The sequence below is a fragment of the Prionailurus bengalensis genome, chromosome F2, assembly GCF_016509475.1.
Source record: "Prionailurus bengalensis isolate Pbe53 chromosome F2, Fcat_Pben_1.1_paternal_pri, whole genome shotgun sequence".
In the NCBI taxonomy this organism is placed as follows: Eukaryota; Metazoa; Chordata; class Mammalia; order Carnivora; family Felidae; genus Prionailurus; species Prionailurus bengalensis.
Genome location: NC_057353.1, coordinates 9,623,879 through 9,640,387, shown reverse-complemented (window position 1 = coordinate 9,640,387; position 16,509 = coordinate 9,623,879). Strand labels below are relative to the sequence as shown.

Here is a 16,509-nt window from a genome sequence, read left to right as displayed (position 1 = left end):
GAGAAGTTGTTCTCTCTCTATTTTTTTTAATGTTTGTTTACTCATTTTTGAGAGCGAGAGAGAGAGAGAGAGAGAGAGAGAGATAGGGAGGGGCAGAGACAGAGAGAGAAGGAGGCAGAATCCCAAGCAGGCTCTGCACCATCAGCACTGAGCCCGGTGCGGGGCTTGAACTCATGAACCGTGGGATCGTGACCTGAGCCAAAACCAAGAATCAGATGCTTAACCGACTGAGCCACCCAGGCGCCCTGAGAAACTGTTTCCTTAAATCAAGTCATGACGTAACTGGGTTTCTTATCATTTGTTTCTCTCTCTTAAAAGTTAAGTATTGAAAAAAGGTCCAGGTTACAGGGTGTCAGGGTAGCCAGAGGGTTAAGGCGTGAGACTCCTGATTTCAGCTCAGGTCATGACCTCACAGTCGTGAGATGGAACCCCTTGTCAGGGAGCCTGCTTGAGATTCTCTCCCCCTCTCTCTCTGCCCCTCCCCTGCTCTAAAATTAAAAATTAACAAACAGTTTTTTTTAAGTCCAGGTTACTTGGAGATCCTCTGGGCTCAGAACAATCAACCTTCTCCTGTCACGGAAAAAAATGAAAGTAAAGAGTACGGTCGATCAAATAAGATTTTTACAAGCACCGTTCGTCGTAACACCTGGAACACCGTGGCTTTTCAGAGAGAAAAATGTGGCCAAGTAAACAGTCTAAAGAAGTTGGACATACAAAGGACAGACTTTTTACAGAGTTTATTCCTAAGGAGGCTGTTAGACAGGATCGGTGTGGCGGGAGTATATTTTGGGGAGAGCGCAAACAATGGGATTACGAAATTAATCCGTCCCATTCTCCTGGACCACAAATGGGCCTCGTCTATGCCAGCATTACCCACAACTCCACCTACCTGCCACACTGTGTCTACAGCAGCTACGGTATGGCAGGGCCCCAAGAGTTAATGCCATGCCTCTGCTTAGCTAAGTAAACTGTTTGGGAAAGAGAGAGAGACCATTTCAAAGTTACAAGGGCTGGGGGCAGGGGGAGAAAACCTCACAGTGAATGTACACTTCCGACAACCTTTTAAAATACCTAGGTAGCAAACGTAATCGTTTGGGTACAGACACTCGGCAAGTAAGTCGTTTTAATTTTTCTTATGTTAGCTAATCAGGCTGCTCTAGAGATTTGAAGTACAATTAAGAATTACAGGATCTGGGTGATGTATATACAGGGCACACATTTGTATTTTATTCCCTTTTGACCCAGCGGGAGTTACCTAACCGTTGTGCCAATATGCTTCTTTCACTGTCCACCTAGAGAACGAGGGGGTTCAGAATGGGGTCCAGACTGGGTTGCTCCCAATGGCCAGGCTTCTCCTCAATTAGGCCCTTAAGGATAATTAAGTCTCCTTACTATGAAATGTACCTGGATAGGACTGTTCGGGACTATGCCGGCCCGGACAGACCTCCTTACTGTGCAGAAGAAAACACGCAACAGATCGTCAGTCATAACAAAACAACAACCCGAACTCAATTCTGATCTAAAATTAAACCGCATACTTAAAATAGACCATGCCTTAGAAACTCTTCCATTTTAAAACCGAAAACAACTGTACAGAAAAACACAGGGACTGATAACAAAAATTAACGAAAGAAAAGTAGGGTGATACTCACCTAGCACTGGGTTTCGGGCACTGCTCAAAGCGCTTTGCCGGTTATCAGGTTGACAAAGCACGGGCCACCTCCCTGTTCAATTAGTGACTTTACTGTTGCAAGATCCATACTAGCACCAGAAATATCATAGGATAAATCAGTGGGGATGTTACGGACAAAGAATGCTCGCCCTTAGGTTAAAATAATTATGCTTATTAATAAATAGCTCATCCGAATGACCAGGGGTTGTGATGTCACAAAATATATACAAGTTAGTACAGGTATTTTCCATAGAATGACTCTCAGTGTGAATTGGGGCGGGGGGGGGGGGTGCGGAGGGAAAGGCTGAATAGGTATCTTCGACACCAACAAGGGAAATGGGGAAAAGCAAAGTCTTATTATTGATATTGCAAAAACGCTTAGTGGACTCCCACATTCCCCTTCTCAAAAACAGACCAGTTCGCAGTCCTTACAATGCCAGCCATGCAATGTTGTCACAGATGTGTTCCAGATTTTGCACAGGGCATGGCCGCGGGGGTGGGGGGTGGGGGGTGGGGGGGAACCCAGTCTGCCCGGATCTCAGGCATCGAAGAAAGCCCGTCCATTTCTGCGGCTCACGAAACGAGTCACAACTTGAAAGGGTTAAGAAGCCGGGCACCAGGTGTTTTCCTTCCACTTTCCCCGAGTAACTGAAGCACACGGCAAAGTCACCCCTGCCACCCTCCCCGCAAGCCTGCGCAGAGGCACCACTGTCACTGCCATTTCCACCACGCTGCTCCTGCTCCGACAACAATCGGCGGGCACCAGGCTGGGCAGCGGGCACCGGCGCCTCCCCACAGCCTGCAACGCGCTGTGCTGCGAAGTTATGAGCTCCGCTGGGTGACGGGGGCACGAGTGAGCCAAGGATACTTTCATTCCCTCTCGAATCTGTGTGCTTTCAAAGAAAGTGGAGACGAGGGAGGCACGGGTGGAGCTGGAGGGGGCAACCAAATACAAACTTTCAGAGCCTCTGAATCTGCATTTCTTGCCAGAATTGCCCAGCCGGCGATCGGGAGATCCAGACACACACCCCCGCCCCCCCACCCACCCCCCCACCCACCCCAACAAGTATTCAGCCCCGGAGGCTGCAGACCCCGCGAGGAGACGCGGTCCCTCGCCTGCCCGCTCCCCCAGCAGCAGGCAGCAGGCGCGCTCGGGGAGCCCGCCGCTCGCGCCCCGCAAGCCCGCCCGGCTCCGCAGCGCCCCTGCCCGGCCTCCCCGCCCAGCCCGGACGCGCAGCCGGGCGCCTCCCCCCTTCGCGGCCCACACCGCCGGCCGGGGTCCGTCCGGGCCAGCGCGGCTGCGGGACCGGGCCGGACGGACAGCCAGGCGCGGCGCGGAGGCTCGGGGGCGGACCCGGCTGCGCTCCGGCCGCGCGCGCCTCCCGCATTGTCCGCAGCCGGGGCGCCGCGCGGCCCCCCGCCCCGACCCCCAGCCCCTGCCCGGCCCGGCCCGGCCTTACCTCGGCCGCGCTCCCCGGCCCCGGGCGGTGCGGTCCCCGGCCGGGCGCCAAGCTCCCGGGGACGACGGGTAGGAAGGTCGGGCCCGCCACACACGGGGTCCGGGCCGCCGGCGCCGCCGGAGGGCCGAGCGCGGGCCGCGGGGGCCGCCGAGTCCTCGCGCCGCCTCCGCGGGGCCACGGATACGGAGCTGCCCGCGCGAGCCGAGGCGGCCCGGGACGCAAGGCCGTGGAGGGCCCGGCCGGCGGCGGCCGCGATGGTTCTGTCTGCACCGAGTGGGAGGGCTCAGGCGGGCTTCGCGGAGCGCGAGGGAGGGAACTTGGAGCGAGTTGCCGCGGCCCAGAGCGCGTGTCCCTGTGGAGTGTGCACGCCCCTAAAGAGCGCCCCGCCCCACCCCCGCCCCGCCCCTCCCCTCCTCACCCCCTCCCCGTTCCCGCCCCCTCCCGCACCCCCACTTCCAGCCCGGCCCCCTCCCCCACTCCCTCCTTGGCCCCACCTCCAAACCCCTTCCCCACCCCCACCGCCGCTCCCACCCCGTGGGGGGGTGGGGAGGGGGGGAAGAAGCCACAGGGCACAGGGTCTCCGGTGCCCCCGGGAAGCCCCACGTCAGACCACGGCGCTGCGCGGGGGGGGGGGGGGACCCGGGGGGGACCCTGGAGTCCCTTTTGTGAATGCGGTAACCACACCTGGTAGTCAACCCACCCAGCTGATCTCGGTGCCTGACATTTTCCGTGGGCTCACTTGCATACACTCTGGGGAGCCTGCTTTGAGCATTTGCAGACTTAATTTCTCCAGGCATTTTTTTCAGACTCCAAAAAATGTTTGGAGAAAACAGTAAAGAATATTTTAAAAATCGCAAGCACGATGTACTGCCCCTAGAGTGCAGGCCGGCTGATGTTTCCAAATTAACTCAGTGTTTCAGGGTGTATGATGATTCATGTTCATCATGTATGGCTTGTAAATAAATGCTTTTTCTTTCGATGCGCTTAATCACTTGGTTGGGTTTTCTGAGGGTTTTGTTGTTTTAGGAATACCGAGCACATTCCAGTTTAGTGTTTGCTATTGGGAACTCTGGTAGAGGAAATCCCTACTTATCGAAACGACTGAATGAGATACGAACTCACAACATAATGACTTCTCTAGAATATTTAGCAGAGATTTCCTTATACCTTTTGTACGTTTGAAATAAAATTATGTTCATCCCATTTGCTCAGAAAGATCATCCGTATTTGAACTGTGTGACTTGTAGCAATTCCAGGTCAGAAACGATCAAATAAATGAAACTCAGACTTCCAGCGTCAAGTTTTGGCTACTGACAAGGGAACCATTTTAAGCGAGTGACATGATACTGGGTTTTGAACGGAACTTTCCTTCGCCATGCTAATGCATTCCATGTGATGCTCACACATCACGCCGTGTCCAAAAGTCATGTAACGGCAGAATAAAGTTATTTTGTGTAGCACATTAGAACTGACTTCTCTCATCCCAAGGTAAGCTATTAAAAAAAAAAATGAACTTCATTGCTCCGACCTCTTCCTTTAGGGAATTGTTCCTTTACACTGTGCAGGAGAGACCCTCCCTGCCATCACAGAGGCACGTGACCCAAGCTTGCCAATGAGAGTACCTCTCATCCTCTGGGCACAAAGGGAAGAGGGGAAATACAGAGGATCTAATCTGGGAAGATGGGGGGCCTTTTTCGGAGTTGATATGACAGCTTCTGAGACAGTGCCATGTAAGACAGAGGTAGCCTGTTAGAGAGTAAGGCCAAAAGAAGAAAACCACCTGAGTAATGAAGACAGGAAGAGTAGTGATGGCATTAATGAGGCCCTCCAGGCAGCCATGTCTGAAACCAGTCAAAACCCTGGATTTCTGAGGAAATGCACCCATAAATTGTCCTTCTAGCTTCTTGGGAGTTAGGTTTCTTTCCAAAATACTCACTCGTAAGGCCGTAAAAGATTCCCATGTGAGCCAGGCTCTGAAGATCAGGAATGTAATCAATGAATCCTAGCTTCTCGGTCCCCTAAATTGCTCCTTCATAATAAAATAGGTGCCAAGAAGGTCGCTTAGTAGTTAAGTCTTAACTTTTAATAGGACTGGGGTTCTCATTTAAGGTATTACCGTTGCCCAGTGCAGACTTAACATTTTCACATTGCCCCCCTTAAAACCAAAAGTTAATACAAGATGTGGTTAGAAAACCGGAGAGAAAATATTAATATGTCTAAACCAGAACATCCCGGCAAATTTTTTGTCTTGTCAGTCAGTCCAGTAAAACGTGCCTCCGTAATCCCCTATTTTTGCTGACGTAGGACATTTCCTCTCTCCTGGATTGAAAATGTTAGGGCCTGTTACAGACTTTCAGGGACTGGCGAAATTGGTCGTCGTGCTGGAATTTTATTGTGTTGCGTATTGTTCAGGAGAAGTGGGCCATTGGCCTATGCTTGGAATTCTTTCGTTCCACAGAACTTGTTGTCTCTAAAACTATGTGACAATATTTGGCTTGGTACCCTACCCTAACGAGCGTCCATACACTCATCTGTGTGTCGCTTAACCATTACTCACAGGTCACTGTGAACAGTAGGAGTTTGGGTGGCAAGAGAGTGGGTGGGACAGACCCAAAGGCATTGCTCTGAGCCTCTGATTGCACGAGTGGTTTCTAAAGGGAAAAGAGTTTTCGCTGGTTTTCCTTCAGATGGATATGTACCTGGCCATGTCAATAACTAGTGAAATTTCATGCATGAAATCCCAGAAGCTTAATAATTATAGTATACCATACGTAGGTTTGAGCCCCACAGAAAGACACTGCAAGGAGGTGAACCATCTCCAGAAACATGACGAGGAAGCCTAGGAGGAAAAGGAAAGGAAAGTTCTAGAATCCAGGCCCAGCTCGGAGTGACACTTGTTCAAATGACTGGCTATGGTTCCCCAAGGGAAAAGTTCAGCCCGATATTCAGAGTCCCTCCCCATCCTTGTGCTGATCCGTGTGATGTCTGTGCCATTTCCTTACCCTAGAGTGGCGCAGAAATCTCTCATGTAACCTGGGCTCCCCTCTGTCCAGAGCCTCCCCTAGAAAAATGGCATACACCAATAATTTTCAAACCATGAAACAGACGGTTAGGAGCACTTGGAGTGCTCCTAACAACGCCCGGTCTCCAGATTAGGGGGAGGAGGGACGGGCACGTATATTGTTTTAGGACTTCTCCCAAGAGAGGTTGTAATGATCAATTTAAAGTAAATCACGTCTCTGAATCTGTGCCCTTCATCCCACAGGGGGGAAAAAAACAACCTCTAGAAACCATCTGATCGGACTCCATTGACTTAGAATTGTATGTAAAATTAAAGTTATTGATTGAACAAGCTCAATTTGCCTTTTTTTCCTGAACAGCCTGTATAGTTCTTCCGAGGTTATGGAAAAAGCAGTGAGGACTGCTCCTTAGGATTTGCCAGAAGCAATCACAATGAAAAAGGACAGCTCACAGCCAGCCAGAGATAAGAGAATCACTAACTAGAAAAACATCGTCCTTTGTTACAGGAAGAGGTTACTCCACCAGAGGCAACAGCCCCAGGGTTATCACCTAGTGCATATTTCACAGTTTATTACATGTTCAGGCTGATGATCGGAGAAATCAACACAATTGAATTACGTTCACGAATACTGACCTACATCATTTAATACTAGTAACGGCTATCGTTTACCGAATATGTGGTCTGTGCTAGGCGATTTACAAGACTCGTTTCTAATTGCAACAATGCCCCTGAGCATAAATATTATAACCCCCATTTTATGAACAAGAAACTCAGGCCCAAGGAAGGTCAGTGACATACCCAAGGTCACAGAGTTAATATTCGAAGGATTTAAAGGCTGGTCTATGTGACCCGACCTCAGAGCCTATATATTTTTTACTCTAAAAACTTGCCTGTGAGTCATCTGTTTAATAATATAGTGCCTGGCCACATGTGCCCATTTCAATGTAAATGAGTTAAAATTGAATTGGACGAAGACCTCAGTTTTGCAGTCACGCTGGCCGCTTTTCAGGTGTCCAAGAGCCACATACAGCCCCGCTGGATGGCACAGATAAAAAAAAAACATTGCCATAGTCATTGCAGAAAGTTCTGTTAGCACTGATGTTTCACATATTTGTTCATATCACCAATGAAGACACTGTTCTTTGTGATTGAATATCTCACGTACATTACTCCAAGTATTTCGAAAGACGGAATTCTCTCTAAAACACGTAATACATTGATGTTCCTGTGTCTTAGTCCGTTTGAACTGCTATCACAAAAATACCAGAGATTGTATGGCTTATAAATAACAGAAATTCACTTCTCATAGGTCTGCAGATTGGGAAGTCTGAGATCAAGAAGCCAACAGATTCAATGTCTAGTGAGAGCCCACTGCCTGGTCCATAGACGGACATCTTCTCACTGTGTCCTTCACATGGCAGAATGAGAAACGGAGCACCGTGCTCTCTGGAGTCTCTTTTATGAGGGCACTAATCCGATTTATGAGGGCTTCACCCTCATGACCTAATCACCTCCAAAGGCCATGCCTAGTGCTAACATCAGTTGCGGGGGGCGGGGGTTAGGATGTCAACGTTTGACTTTCGGAGAGTGCAAACACGCATCACAACCTGCCTTAATCGTAGAGCACACTGAACAAGAGGCCTCTTGAATGCCTCAGTGGACCCAAATGGCCTGGTGTGGGGCTTACGCTTCCCGGTCCTCCTCTGGGGGTCTCTCTTCCCCGACTTTGCTTCTTGTTTCTCTCAGACTATCTGCCGCATTATGGTGCTCACGGATGTTCTGCCCCAGCCTGTTTCTACTTCTGTTTCTATTTCTTCCTACGTGCTGTTTTCCAATTCCGTGTCCCCAACTACTGCTGACTTGTCAGGGACTCCAGAATTCTGATCTCCGACCTCCACTTCAGTTTCTGATCTTCAGAATAGGGTTTTTTTTTCTTTTTCCTAGCTCTCTCCCAGACTAGTGCATTCAGAGCGCCGTCTGTAGACCCACAAGCAGTCGTCTGTAAATTGATTATTGTTCTGGGACAAGCGAAGTTAGAAAGTAAAAGCTGCAGTTTAGAAACTTTTAGAGCAATTTGTTGTTGTGGGGAACTTATATTTTATTTTATAGTATATATGCAAATAACAGACCGCAATGGACTGGAGATTAAAAATAAACAAACAGGGGTGCCTGGGTGGCTCAGTGGGTTCAGCGACCAACTTCGGCTCAGGTCATGATCTTGCAGTTCGTGAGTTCGAGCCCCACGTTGGGCTCTGTGCTGACAGCTCAGAGCCCGGAGCCTGCTTTGGATTCTGTGTCTCCCTCTCTCTGCCCCTTCACTGCTCATGCTCTGTCTCTCTCTGGCTCTCAAAAATGAATAAATGTTACAAAAGAATTTTTTTCAATAAACCAACCCGGAACACAGTAAAACCTTGGATCAAGAGTAAATTGTTCTGTGAGTGTTCCATAAGAGAAGCAAACATTCTGAGTAACTTTTTACTTGATAATCAAACGACGTCTTGTACTATGAGTGTATGTGACACCAGATGTCACATGATCACCACTGAGCCAATGGTTCTTGAAACTCACGTTGGTATACAAGTGGTTTGGATTCCAAGCATGTTTCAGGAATGAGTTATGCTGGCAAACCAAGGTTTCACTGACTGGACCTGACTCCATCTGGCTACCTCCTATGCCCCCAATGCTCACTCACCACCTGCCAATAATGACAGTTCTTCTTCTCCCCCCCCCCTGCACTGATGCCCCCCACTCTTCAGTCAAGATCCCTGCAGGAAACGGGGGGTTGAATACAGGGAACTACCTACAGAAGTTCTTGAGAAGCTGAAGGACAAACAAGAAAAGGGAACTCAACCTAGATTTTAGCAGGAGCCAGAAACTCTATCGTAAACAGCACAGGTAAAGGACAAGTTGGTCTCATGGGCACCCAGGAGCTGGAGCTGATGACGGAACTTCTCCCCAGATGCTGAGACCACGGAGGGCGCATGGGTGCTGTCTTTTCAATTGAACTGAATGAACTGATTTTCCTATTCTATTATTGACACCAACCACGATAAAAAAATTTCCTGGGGCGCCTGGGTGGCGCAGTCGGTTAAGCGTCCGACTTCAGCCAGGTCACGATCTCGCGGTCCGTGAGTTCGAGCCCCGCGTCGGGCTCTGGGCTGATGGCTCGGAGCCTGGAGCCTGTTTCCGATTCTGTGTCTCCCTCTCTCTCTGCCCCTCCCCCGTTCATGCTCTGCCTCTCTCTGTCCCAAAAATAAATAAACGTTGAAAAAAAAAAAAAAAAAATTTCCTGAGACATCCTAGATTGCCAAATACTGCATATAATAAGTTAATTATGCAGAGGAGCTTGACATTGTTAGGTCCTTTCAGGCTGTAAAACTGACCTAGGGGCGCCTGGGTGACTCACTCGGTTAAGCATCTGACTTCAGCTCAGGTTATGATCTCACTGTTTGTGGGTTCAAGCCCCACACTGGGCTCTGGGCTGACAGTTCAGAGCCTGGAGCCTGCTTCGGATTCTGTGTCTCCCTCTCTTTCTGCCCCTCCCCTGCTTGCACTCTAACTCTCAAAAATGAATAAATGTTAAAAAAAAACATAAAAAGAAACGTGATCTACGCATCAGGACTGAAGATGTGTCTGCTTTTATAAAATAAATACATGAAGTCTTGTTTCTATTTAGCTCAGAACTTTCATTTACTTCCAGATCTTCCAAACTTTTGAAAAATATTAAGCTGCCAGCATTTCTTGCATGGTATATGGAATATTAGGTTAACATATACACTTTCTGTATTCCTATAGTGGGAAATAATGTGCCACATATACGCAGCATTTTTAAACCATCTGTGGCAAGGTGAACTTAGAACATTAAGCTCCTTACTTAATAGAACTATAATCCCTTTTGTACACAGCTCACTAATTCTCATTTTCCCTGGAATCAAAAATCAGAGGCGGCATGAATAACTGAAATCTCTAATTCAATTCAAACCTCGTCCTAATCAAATATTAAACCAGTTCATTAGTAGCCAGAAAAATGAACTAATTTGAACTTTTCTGCTCCTTTCTACCATTATACGGTGGAGACGCCAACCAGTAAAAATAGGTAATAAGCAAGAGAGAACATGGAGAAGGGGACAAGTAAGGGAATATTAGGTCTCTGAGCCACAGATGGTACTGATACATAATAACCATTTTCCTCTATTTAAAACATGCTTAAAGTGGGTGTGTTTATTCCCTGAACTCTTTTTGAAGTGTATGGTATGGTTTCTAAATGTTGGGTAAAGATATATTCAGAATTTCATGTAGGCATTCGATTTTTTAGTCACCTGGTAGTAATCCGAAGGCTGAGCAATGTATTTCTGACATTTGCAGAAATCACCTGTAACTTGCAACAAAATGTCAGAGTGCTTTTGGTATAGATGTGAATTTTAGCTCGTTCACCCACTCAATCCTCCCTCACTCATTCTGTCAGCAAATCTCTCATTTTCAATGTTTTCACTTATGCATTTAGTCATTCACATCTTACCTGCACTTAGTACAATAGCTTTCCTGGTTCACTGTGTAATACATGACAACCAGTCAAATGTGTTTTTTATTACCTCTTCTATGATTATTCTTCCATTCCCCAAATTAGTAAAAATCAATCTTTTGGGCAGTTAGTCCGATGACTAACTCATTTTATTTACCTTACAAATTACACACACATACACACACATACACACAGGTGTGTGTGTATGTGTATGTGTGTGTGTATATGTGTGTGTATATATATGTGTGTGTGTATATGCGTGTGTGTGTATATGTGTGTGTGTGTGTATATATGTATATACATATACATGTGCATATACATATACATATACATATACTCTTGTTTAGAGAGTGTGTGCGCAAACAGGGGAAAGGGATAGAGAGAAAAAATTTTAAGCAGACTCCATGTTCAGCACTGAACCCGGCACAGGGCTTGATCCCATGACCCTGCGATCATGACCTGAGCAGAAATCAAGCGTCGGATGCTCAACTGACTGAGCCACCCAGGTGCCTCATAAATTACAGAGATTTGAAATTTTCTGCTACTTTCACCACCAGCAGTCAAGACTTCTAAGTAGATATCCTTTTAGAGCATCCGCAGTTGCAAATTGCCGACTAGCACGTCACAGAAGAGGGACAAGGTAGAGGGACCGAGGGAAGGAGGTTAATAAGAGACAGAATGGGGCGATGAAGAGAATGTCTCTACTCCCCAGCTCACCATCACACCCAATTCAAAAACTGTCCAAACTCTGCCAGACGTTAAACAGGAAGACTAAAGCATAGTATGTTGAAATCCTTTGAAAGAAAAGCAAATCAGCAAAAAAAGCAAAATCACCATTTTGGTGCCACTGATAGAACAGAAGTGTGGCTACACACAATCACCGTAGGCTACAAAAATGTTGGTACGTAATTATGGCATTTATCAACAAGCGCATCTCGCTCTGGTAGTCTCCACCTCCTAGTTAGCTGTGAGTTCAGAGTTTTATGCAAAGTAGTAAGTAGAAAATTTAAATACCCAGCACAATTTGCTCATAACCATCAACCGTAACAGTCTCATGAATTTTGGATGGGCTCGGTTCCCCCTCTTAGTAAATATCTTAATCATGCCGTTCTTAGAAGGTCCTCCTGCGTTATATTTGATTAGATTGCCTATTTCTCCGAACTCGGGCCTCACTCTGCACTAATAAATTGTCCCGCTCAATCAGTGGTATTCGGGTGGCTCTTCATTAACCTCATGAAGTCTGTAAGCTGTATGAGAAGAGTGGGTGCAGCTAACCCCTCTTGTGAAATTTCTCACTACTGCGTAGCGGCTGACAAAATTTCACCAGCTATTCACTGAGATGAATCCATGCTCTGATAGTGGCGTAATTGCTATGTCACTTTATGTTCATCAACGTCCAATCCCCGGGATCTCGTCGAAAGTTTTATACCGCAGTAATTCCTGCTTGACCACGTGGAACACGGGAAGTGCTGACAGGCCAGGCAGGAGAAGTCGCTAATCTCCGTGCAGCTCCTGACGGGCTGCAGGGGACCTTTCCCACCTGGCGATGCGCATCGGAATCCGGGAGAGAACGAGAATGGAAAGTTATGGGAAGATCTAATCTTCCTTGGATCTGAAAAGGTTTGTGAAGCCGCATGTTTAAGAATATGAATAGCAAAATATTCCTGTTAATTTCCCATGCATAAGGTGTTCTTGTTCTCTACCTGAAAATATTATATTTGAGAAAATAAGAGTTGCGATGGCAAACGAGTCGTGACTCACCCAGGCAGAGCTGTGGAGGTGGTTGGGGAGTCACAGGAAAGTGGGCTTTTCGGAATACTGGGAAGCTCGAAGCAGAGCAGTTCTCTGGGCATGCCCGACAGCTAACTCTGCTTTCTTCCTCCAGGATCCCAAGGCCTTGCTAATATTTTCTCTGCCCCCTCCCCCTCCGCAGTTTTATTGAGATACAATTAACACAACACTGTACAAGTTTAAGGTGTACAAAATAAGGAATGATTCCACGTACATAGATACTATGGGGCCCCCAGGTGGCTCAGTCGTTTCAGTGTCCAGCTCCTGATTTCAGCTCAGGTCATGAGCCCAAGGTTCATGAGTTCAAGCCCCACATTGGGCTCTACGCTCACACTGTGGAGCCTGCTTGGGATTCTCTCTTTCCTCTCTCTCTGCCCTTCCCCTGTTCATTCTCTCTCTGTCTCAAAATAAACAAACTTAAAAAAAAATAAATAAAATGTTCCCCACACTAAATTTACTTAACATCCATCACCTCACATAGTTACACATTTCTTTTTCTTGTGATGGGAGCTTTCAAGATCCTTTCTTAGCAACTTTCAAATATACAAAACAATATGAACTATAGTCACCAGGCTGGACATTACATCCCAGAACATATTTATGTTATAACTGGAAGTTTGTACCTTTTGACCACCCTCATCCTCCCCCAAACTCCTGGCAACCATCAGTTTGTTCTCTGCTGCTATGATTTGGGTTTTTTTTTTTTTTAGATTATTTGCATGTGTGTTTTGCTGTTGTTGTTATTGAGTTGTGTGAACTCTGTATACATTTTGGATAGTGACCTCTTATCAGATGGTAAGCAAATATTTTACCCCATTCCATTGGTTGCTTTTTTACTTTGTTGATCATTTCTTTTGCTATGCAGGAGCTCTTTAGTCTGATGTAGCCCCACCAATTTACTTTTGGTTTCGTTGCCTGTGCTTTAGATGTCATATCCAAAAACAAAAAAATAAAAAATAAAAAAAAAAACATTGCCAAGTCCAATGTCAAGGAGCTTCTCCTTATGTTTCATTCTAGGAATTTTATATTTTCAGGTCTTACACTCAGGTCTTTAATCCATTTTGAGTTAATTTTTGTAAGTGGTTTACGATAGGGCCCAGTTTCTATCCAATTTTATTTCTATCCAATTTTATCCAATTTTGACTATCCAATTTTAACCCAGCAAGATTTATTGAAGAAACTAACTGTTCTCCAGTGAGTAAATTAAAATTCATTTGGAACCACAAAACACCCTGAACAACCAATGAAATCCTGGGAAAGAAGAATGTAGCTGGAGACATCACACTTTCTGATTTTGAACTACATTAAAAAGCTATAGTAATCCAAGCAGTATGGTGCTAATAGAAAAACAGACATATAGACCCACAGAGCAGAATTGAGAGCCCAGAAATAAACCCATGCATGTCGAGTCAACTAATATTTGGCAAAGGACCAATTCTCACTGGAGAAAAGACAGTTTTTCCAATAGGCTTTTCAGAAATCATAATTTTAGTTATTCCAGAATGGAGCCCCAAATACAACAGGATATAGGCAGAGGAAGTTACTGAGCTTGTAAAATCTCAAGAGATGTTTTCCTGCATAGCTTGGGCTATCTGTAGCTCCATCTAGGTTATATACATAATATATATTTTATATTCTCGGGTAGCTAAAATGGGCTAATTACACTCATTTCCCCTCGGTGTATAGCCTACCTGACATGTTGCATTTTCCATATAGCTTTAGAAATGCAGATGTTATCTTACATAAATATAAACAAACTACTCCTTAATTTGCATTTAGCTAATATGAAATCAGTGTTTGTTTTCCTGTGCCTCAGCCTTTAAAAAAAGATTTAAGCTCAGGGGCGCCTGGGGAGCTCAATCAGTTGAACGTGCAACTTCAGCTCAGGTCATGATCTCGCCGTTCATGGGTTCGTGCCCCACATCGGGCTCTGAGCTGACGGCTGGGAGCCTGGACCCTGATTCCGACTCTGTGTCTCCCTGTCCCTCTGCCCCTCCGCTGCTCACACTCTGTCTCTGTCTCTCAAAAATAAACATTAAAATTTTTTTTAAAAGATTTAAGCTCAAAAGTATGTATTTTTTCTGATATGAGAGGTAACAAATTTCAATTTTCAATGTTTCATGTGATTGAATAATGTTTAAGAGCTACTGTTAGATGACTGAGAAATAACCCAGAACATATAATTCACATGAAAGATTATATGCTATTACGAAAGCTTCTATGCTACTAATTCAGCATAAAATAATTAATTTTAGCTTTCATGAATGATGGGTTTTTTGGAGACTGAAATGTCACTACAAAAATCTTTCCTTTTTTGAGACATAAGACTCATGTAAGCAATATAAATTTTTAATGTTTGTGGCATATTTGCAGACAGTTTAGACTGTAAAAGTCCCTAATTTTAGATGCTAGTCATATTATGTTTTGTGCTTTATTCCTCACTTCTATTTTATTCACAAATATCCTAAATGCAGAATTTGCTTTTTATTGTTATATCTTAATTTTTATTCTCAACTAAATAAAATGATTGGTAGGGCCATTGTACATTCTGACAACACGGGCTATAACAGATTGACCAGACATCCATCAGAGTTTCAAGACTATTTAACTAAAAGGACTGGCCCTGAAGTTCAAAATTATGTAATATCCTCTACACTCTGGTTTCTGCAGGGCTATCATGCAAAACCAAGTGGCCTCCGGTGCCCAACTCCACAGGCCACACTACAGATGACCCTCCCTAATGGGGTGTACAAAGCACCCCCAACGCTAGAAATTTCCCCCACAGACTCTGATTTTCTGTCTGGTGCAATAGATCCAATGCTGTAACTATAAGTCACTTTGCGGAATGTTATATAATATAAGTCAATAACTGTTGCTCATAAACTTCTATCTTCCCGATCATAACATATATGCACATGCATTAATAATTGCAGTGAGAAAGCCTTTGCTCCTCTTAATGACTGAATCTTTTAAAGGACAAAAGTATTTAAATGTAGAAGCGTATTATATTTAAAAGAGCATTTTAGGAAACCACCGCACGAGGAATAGATTGGCACGTGCAGGCTGCAATCTTCTGCCCTAACTGCAACCCCAGAATAAAGTGATTACATAATTTATGGAGGTGCACCCATCTGTAATTGCGTTTGGTCATAACGAGAGATTTTCCAATGATCTGTGCAATTTGGAGAGAATCCATGGTGCATATGATGAAGAAAGGCTGGAAGAGGTCAGAGTTATAAGCAAATTATAAGATGTCATTTCAATCCATGGGTAATTTCCTATTTCTTTAAGTAATAGAATATACTCAGGAAAACACGGAACAGACAAACGAGTTTGAATAAATATAATGCAAGATCAGTTTCAAGTAAGTACCAAACAGACATTGTATAGAGAAGTCAGATGTAGGATGATTATAAAATTTCCTTGAGGAAATAAAATTTTAATATGACTTTATACAATGAGAGGGTTAAAAAGAGGACCGTAGGGTTTTTCTGTTAGAGAAATTACAATTGTAAATAAAATAAACAGTTGATAACTGCTTTAAGAGTCTATGGTGGACGAAGCTTTAAAAAAAGGAAGTTAACTTCAGAAGAGACGAGAATAAGAATCTTCAGTGAAGGGCACACCAGTCAGTTGAATGATTACTTATAAACAATGTTTCAAAAGATGCTAGATGGTAGTCATAAGACAGTCATTGGGCATTTATCACTAACTTTAATATACAATATTACTGTTGAGAACTTTTGATCTTGTTGACAGACATGATTAAATGGTAAGACAAAATGTTTTAAGGTACAAACAGACAGGATTCATTGAAATACATAATAATACGAATCATAATATATGATTTCATATTCAACAAATTTTAATATAAAACAGATGTTTTAAAATGGTACCTAAAAACAATTTTGAGATTTTGGAGGAAGGAAAAGTTTTGGTCTGTTTTTAAAATCATCTTAATTTTATCTTCAGATTAGTAAGTCTAATATTACAGATACAGCAAAACAATATTAGGTCCTCATGAATTCTCACGATCCCAAAG

At 44.8% G+C, this 16,509-nt stretch overlaps 1 protein-coding gene across 3 annotated transcripts in view; it reads right to left on the bottom strand.

Moving 5' to 3' along the window:
* Window positions 1-3,478, bottom strand: part of FAM110B (family with sequence similarity 110 member B) — a 145,975-nt gene extending 142,497 nt beyond the window's left edge. For 2 of the 3 annotated variants that reach the window (XM_043601118.1, XM_043601116.1), the window contains exon 1: window positions 3,133-3,442. The gene's annotated coding sequence lies outside the window, so the exon portion shown is untranslated. Of the gene's footprint in view, window positions 1-3,132 lie in introns of all 3 variants that reach the window. The other variant, XR_006300451.1, reaches the window with a different exon arrangement.
* Window positions 3,479-16,509: the final 13,031 nt, after the last annotated feature.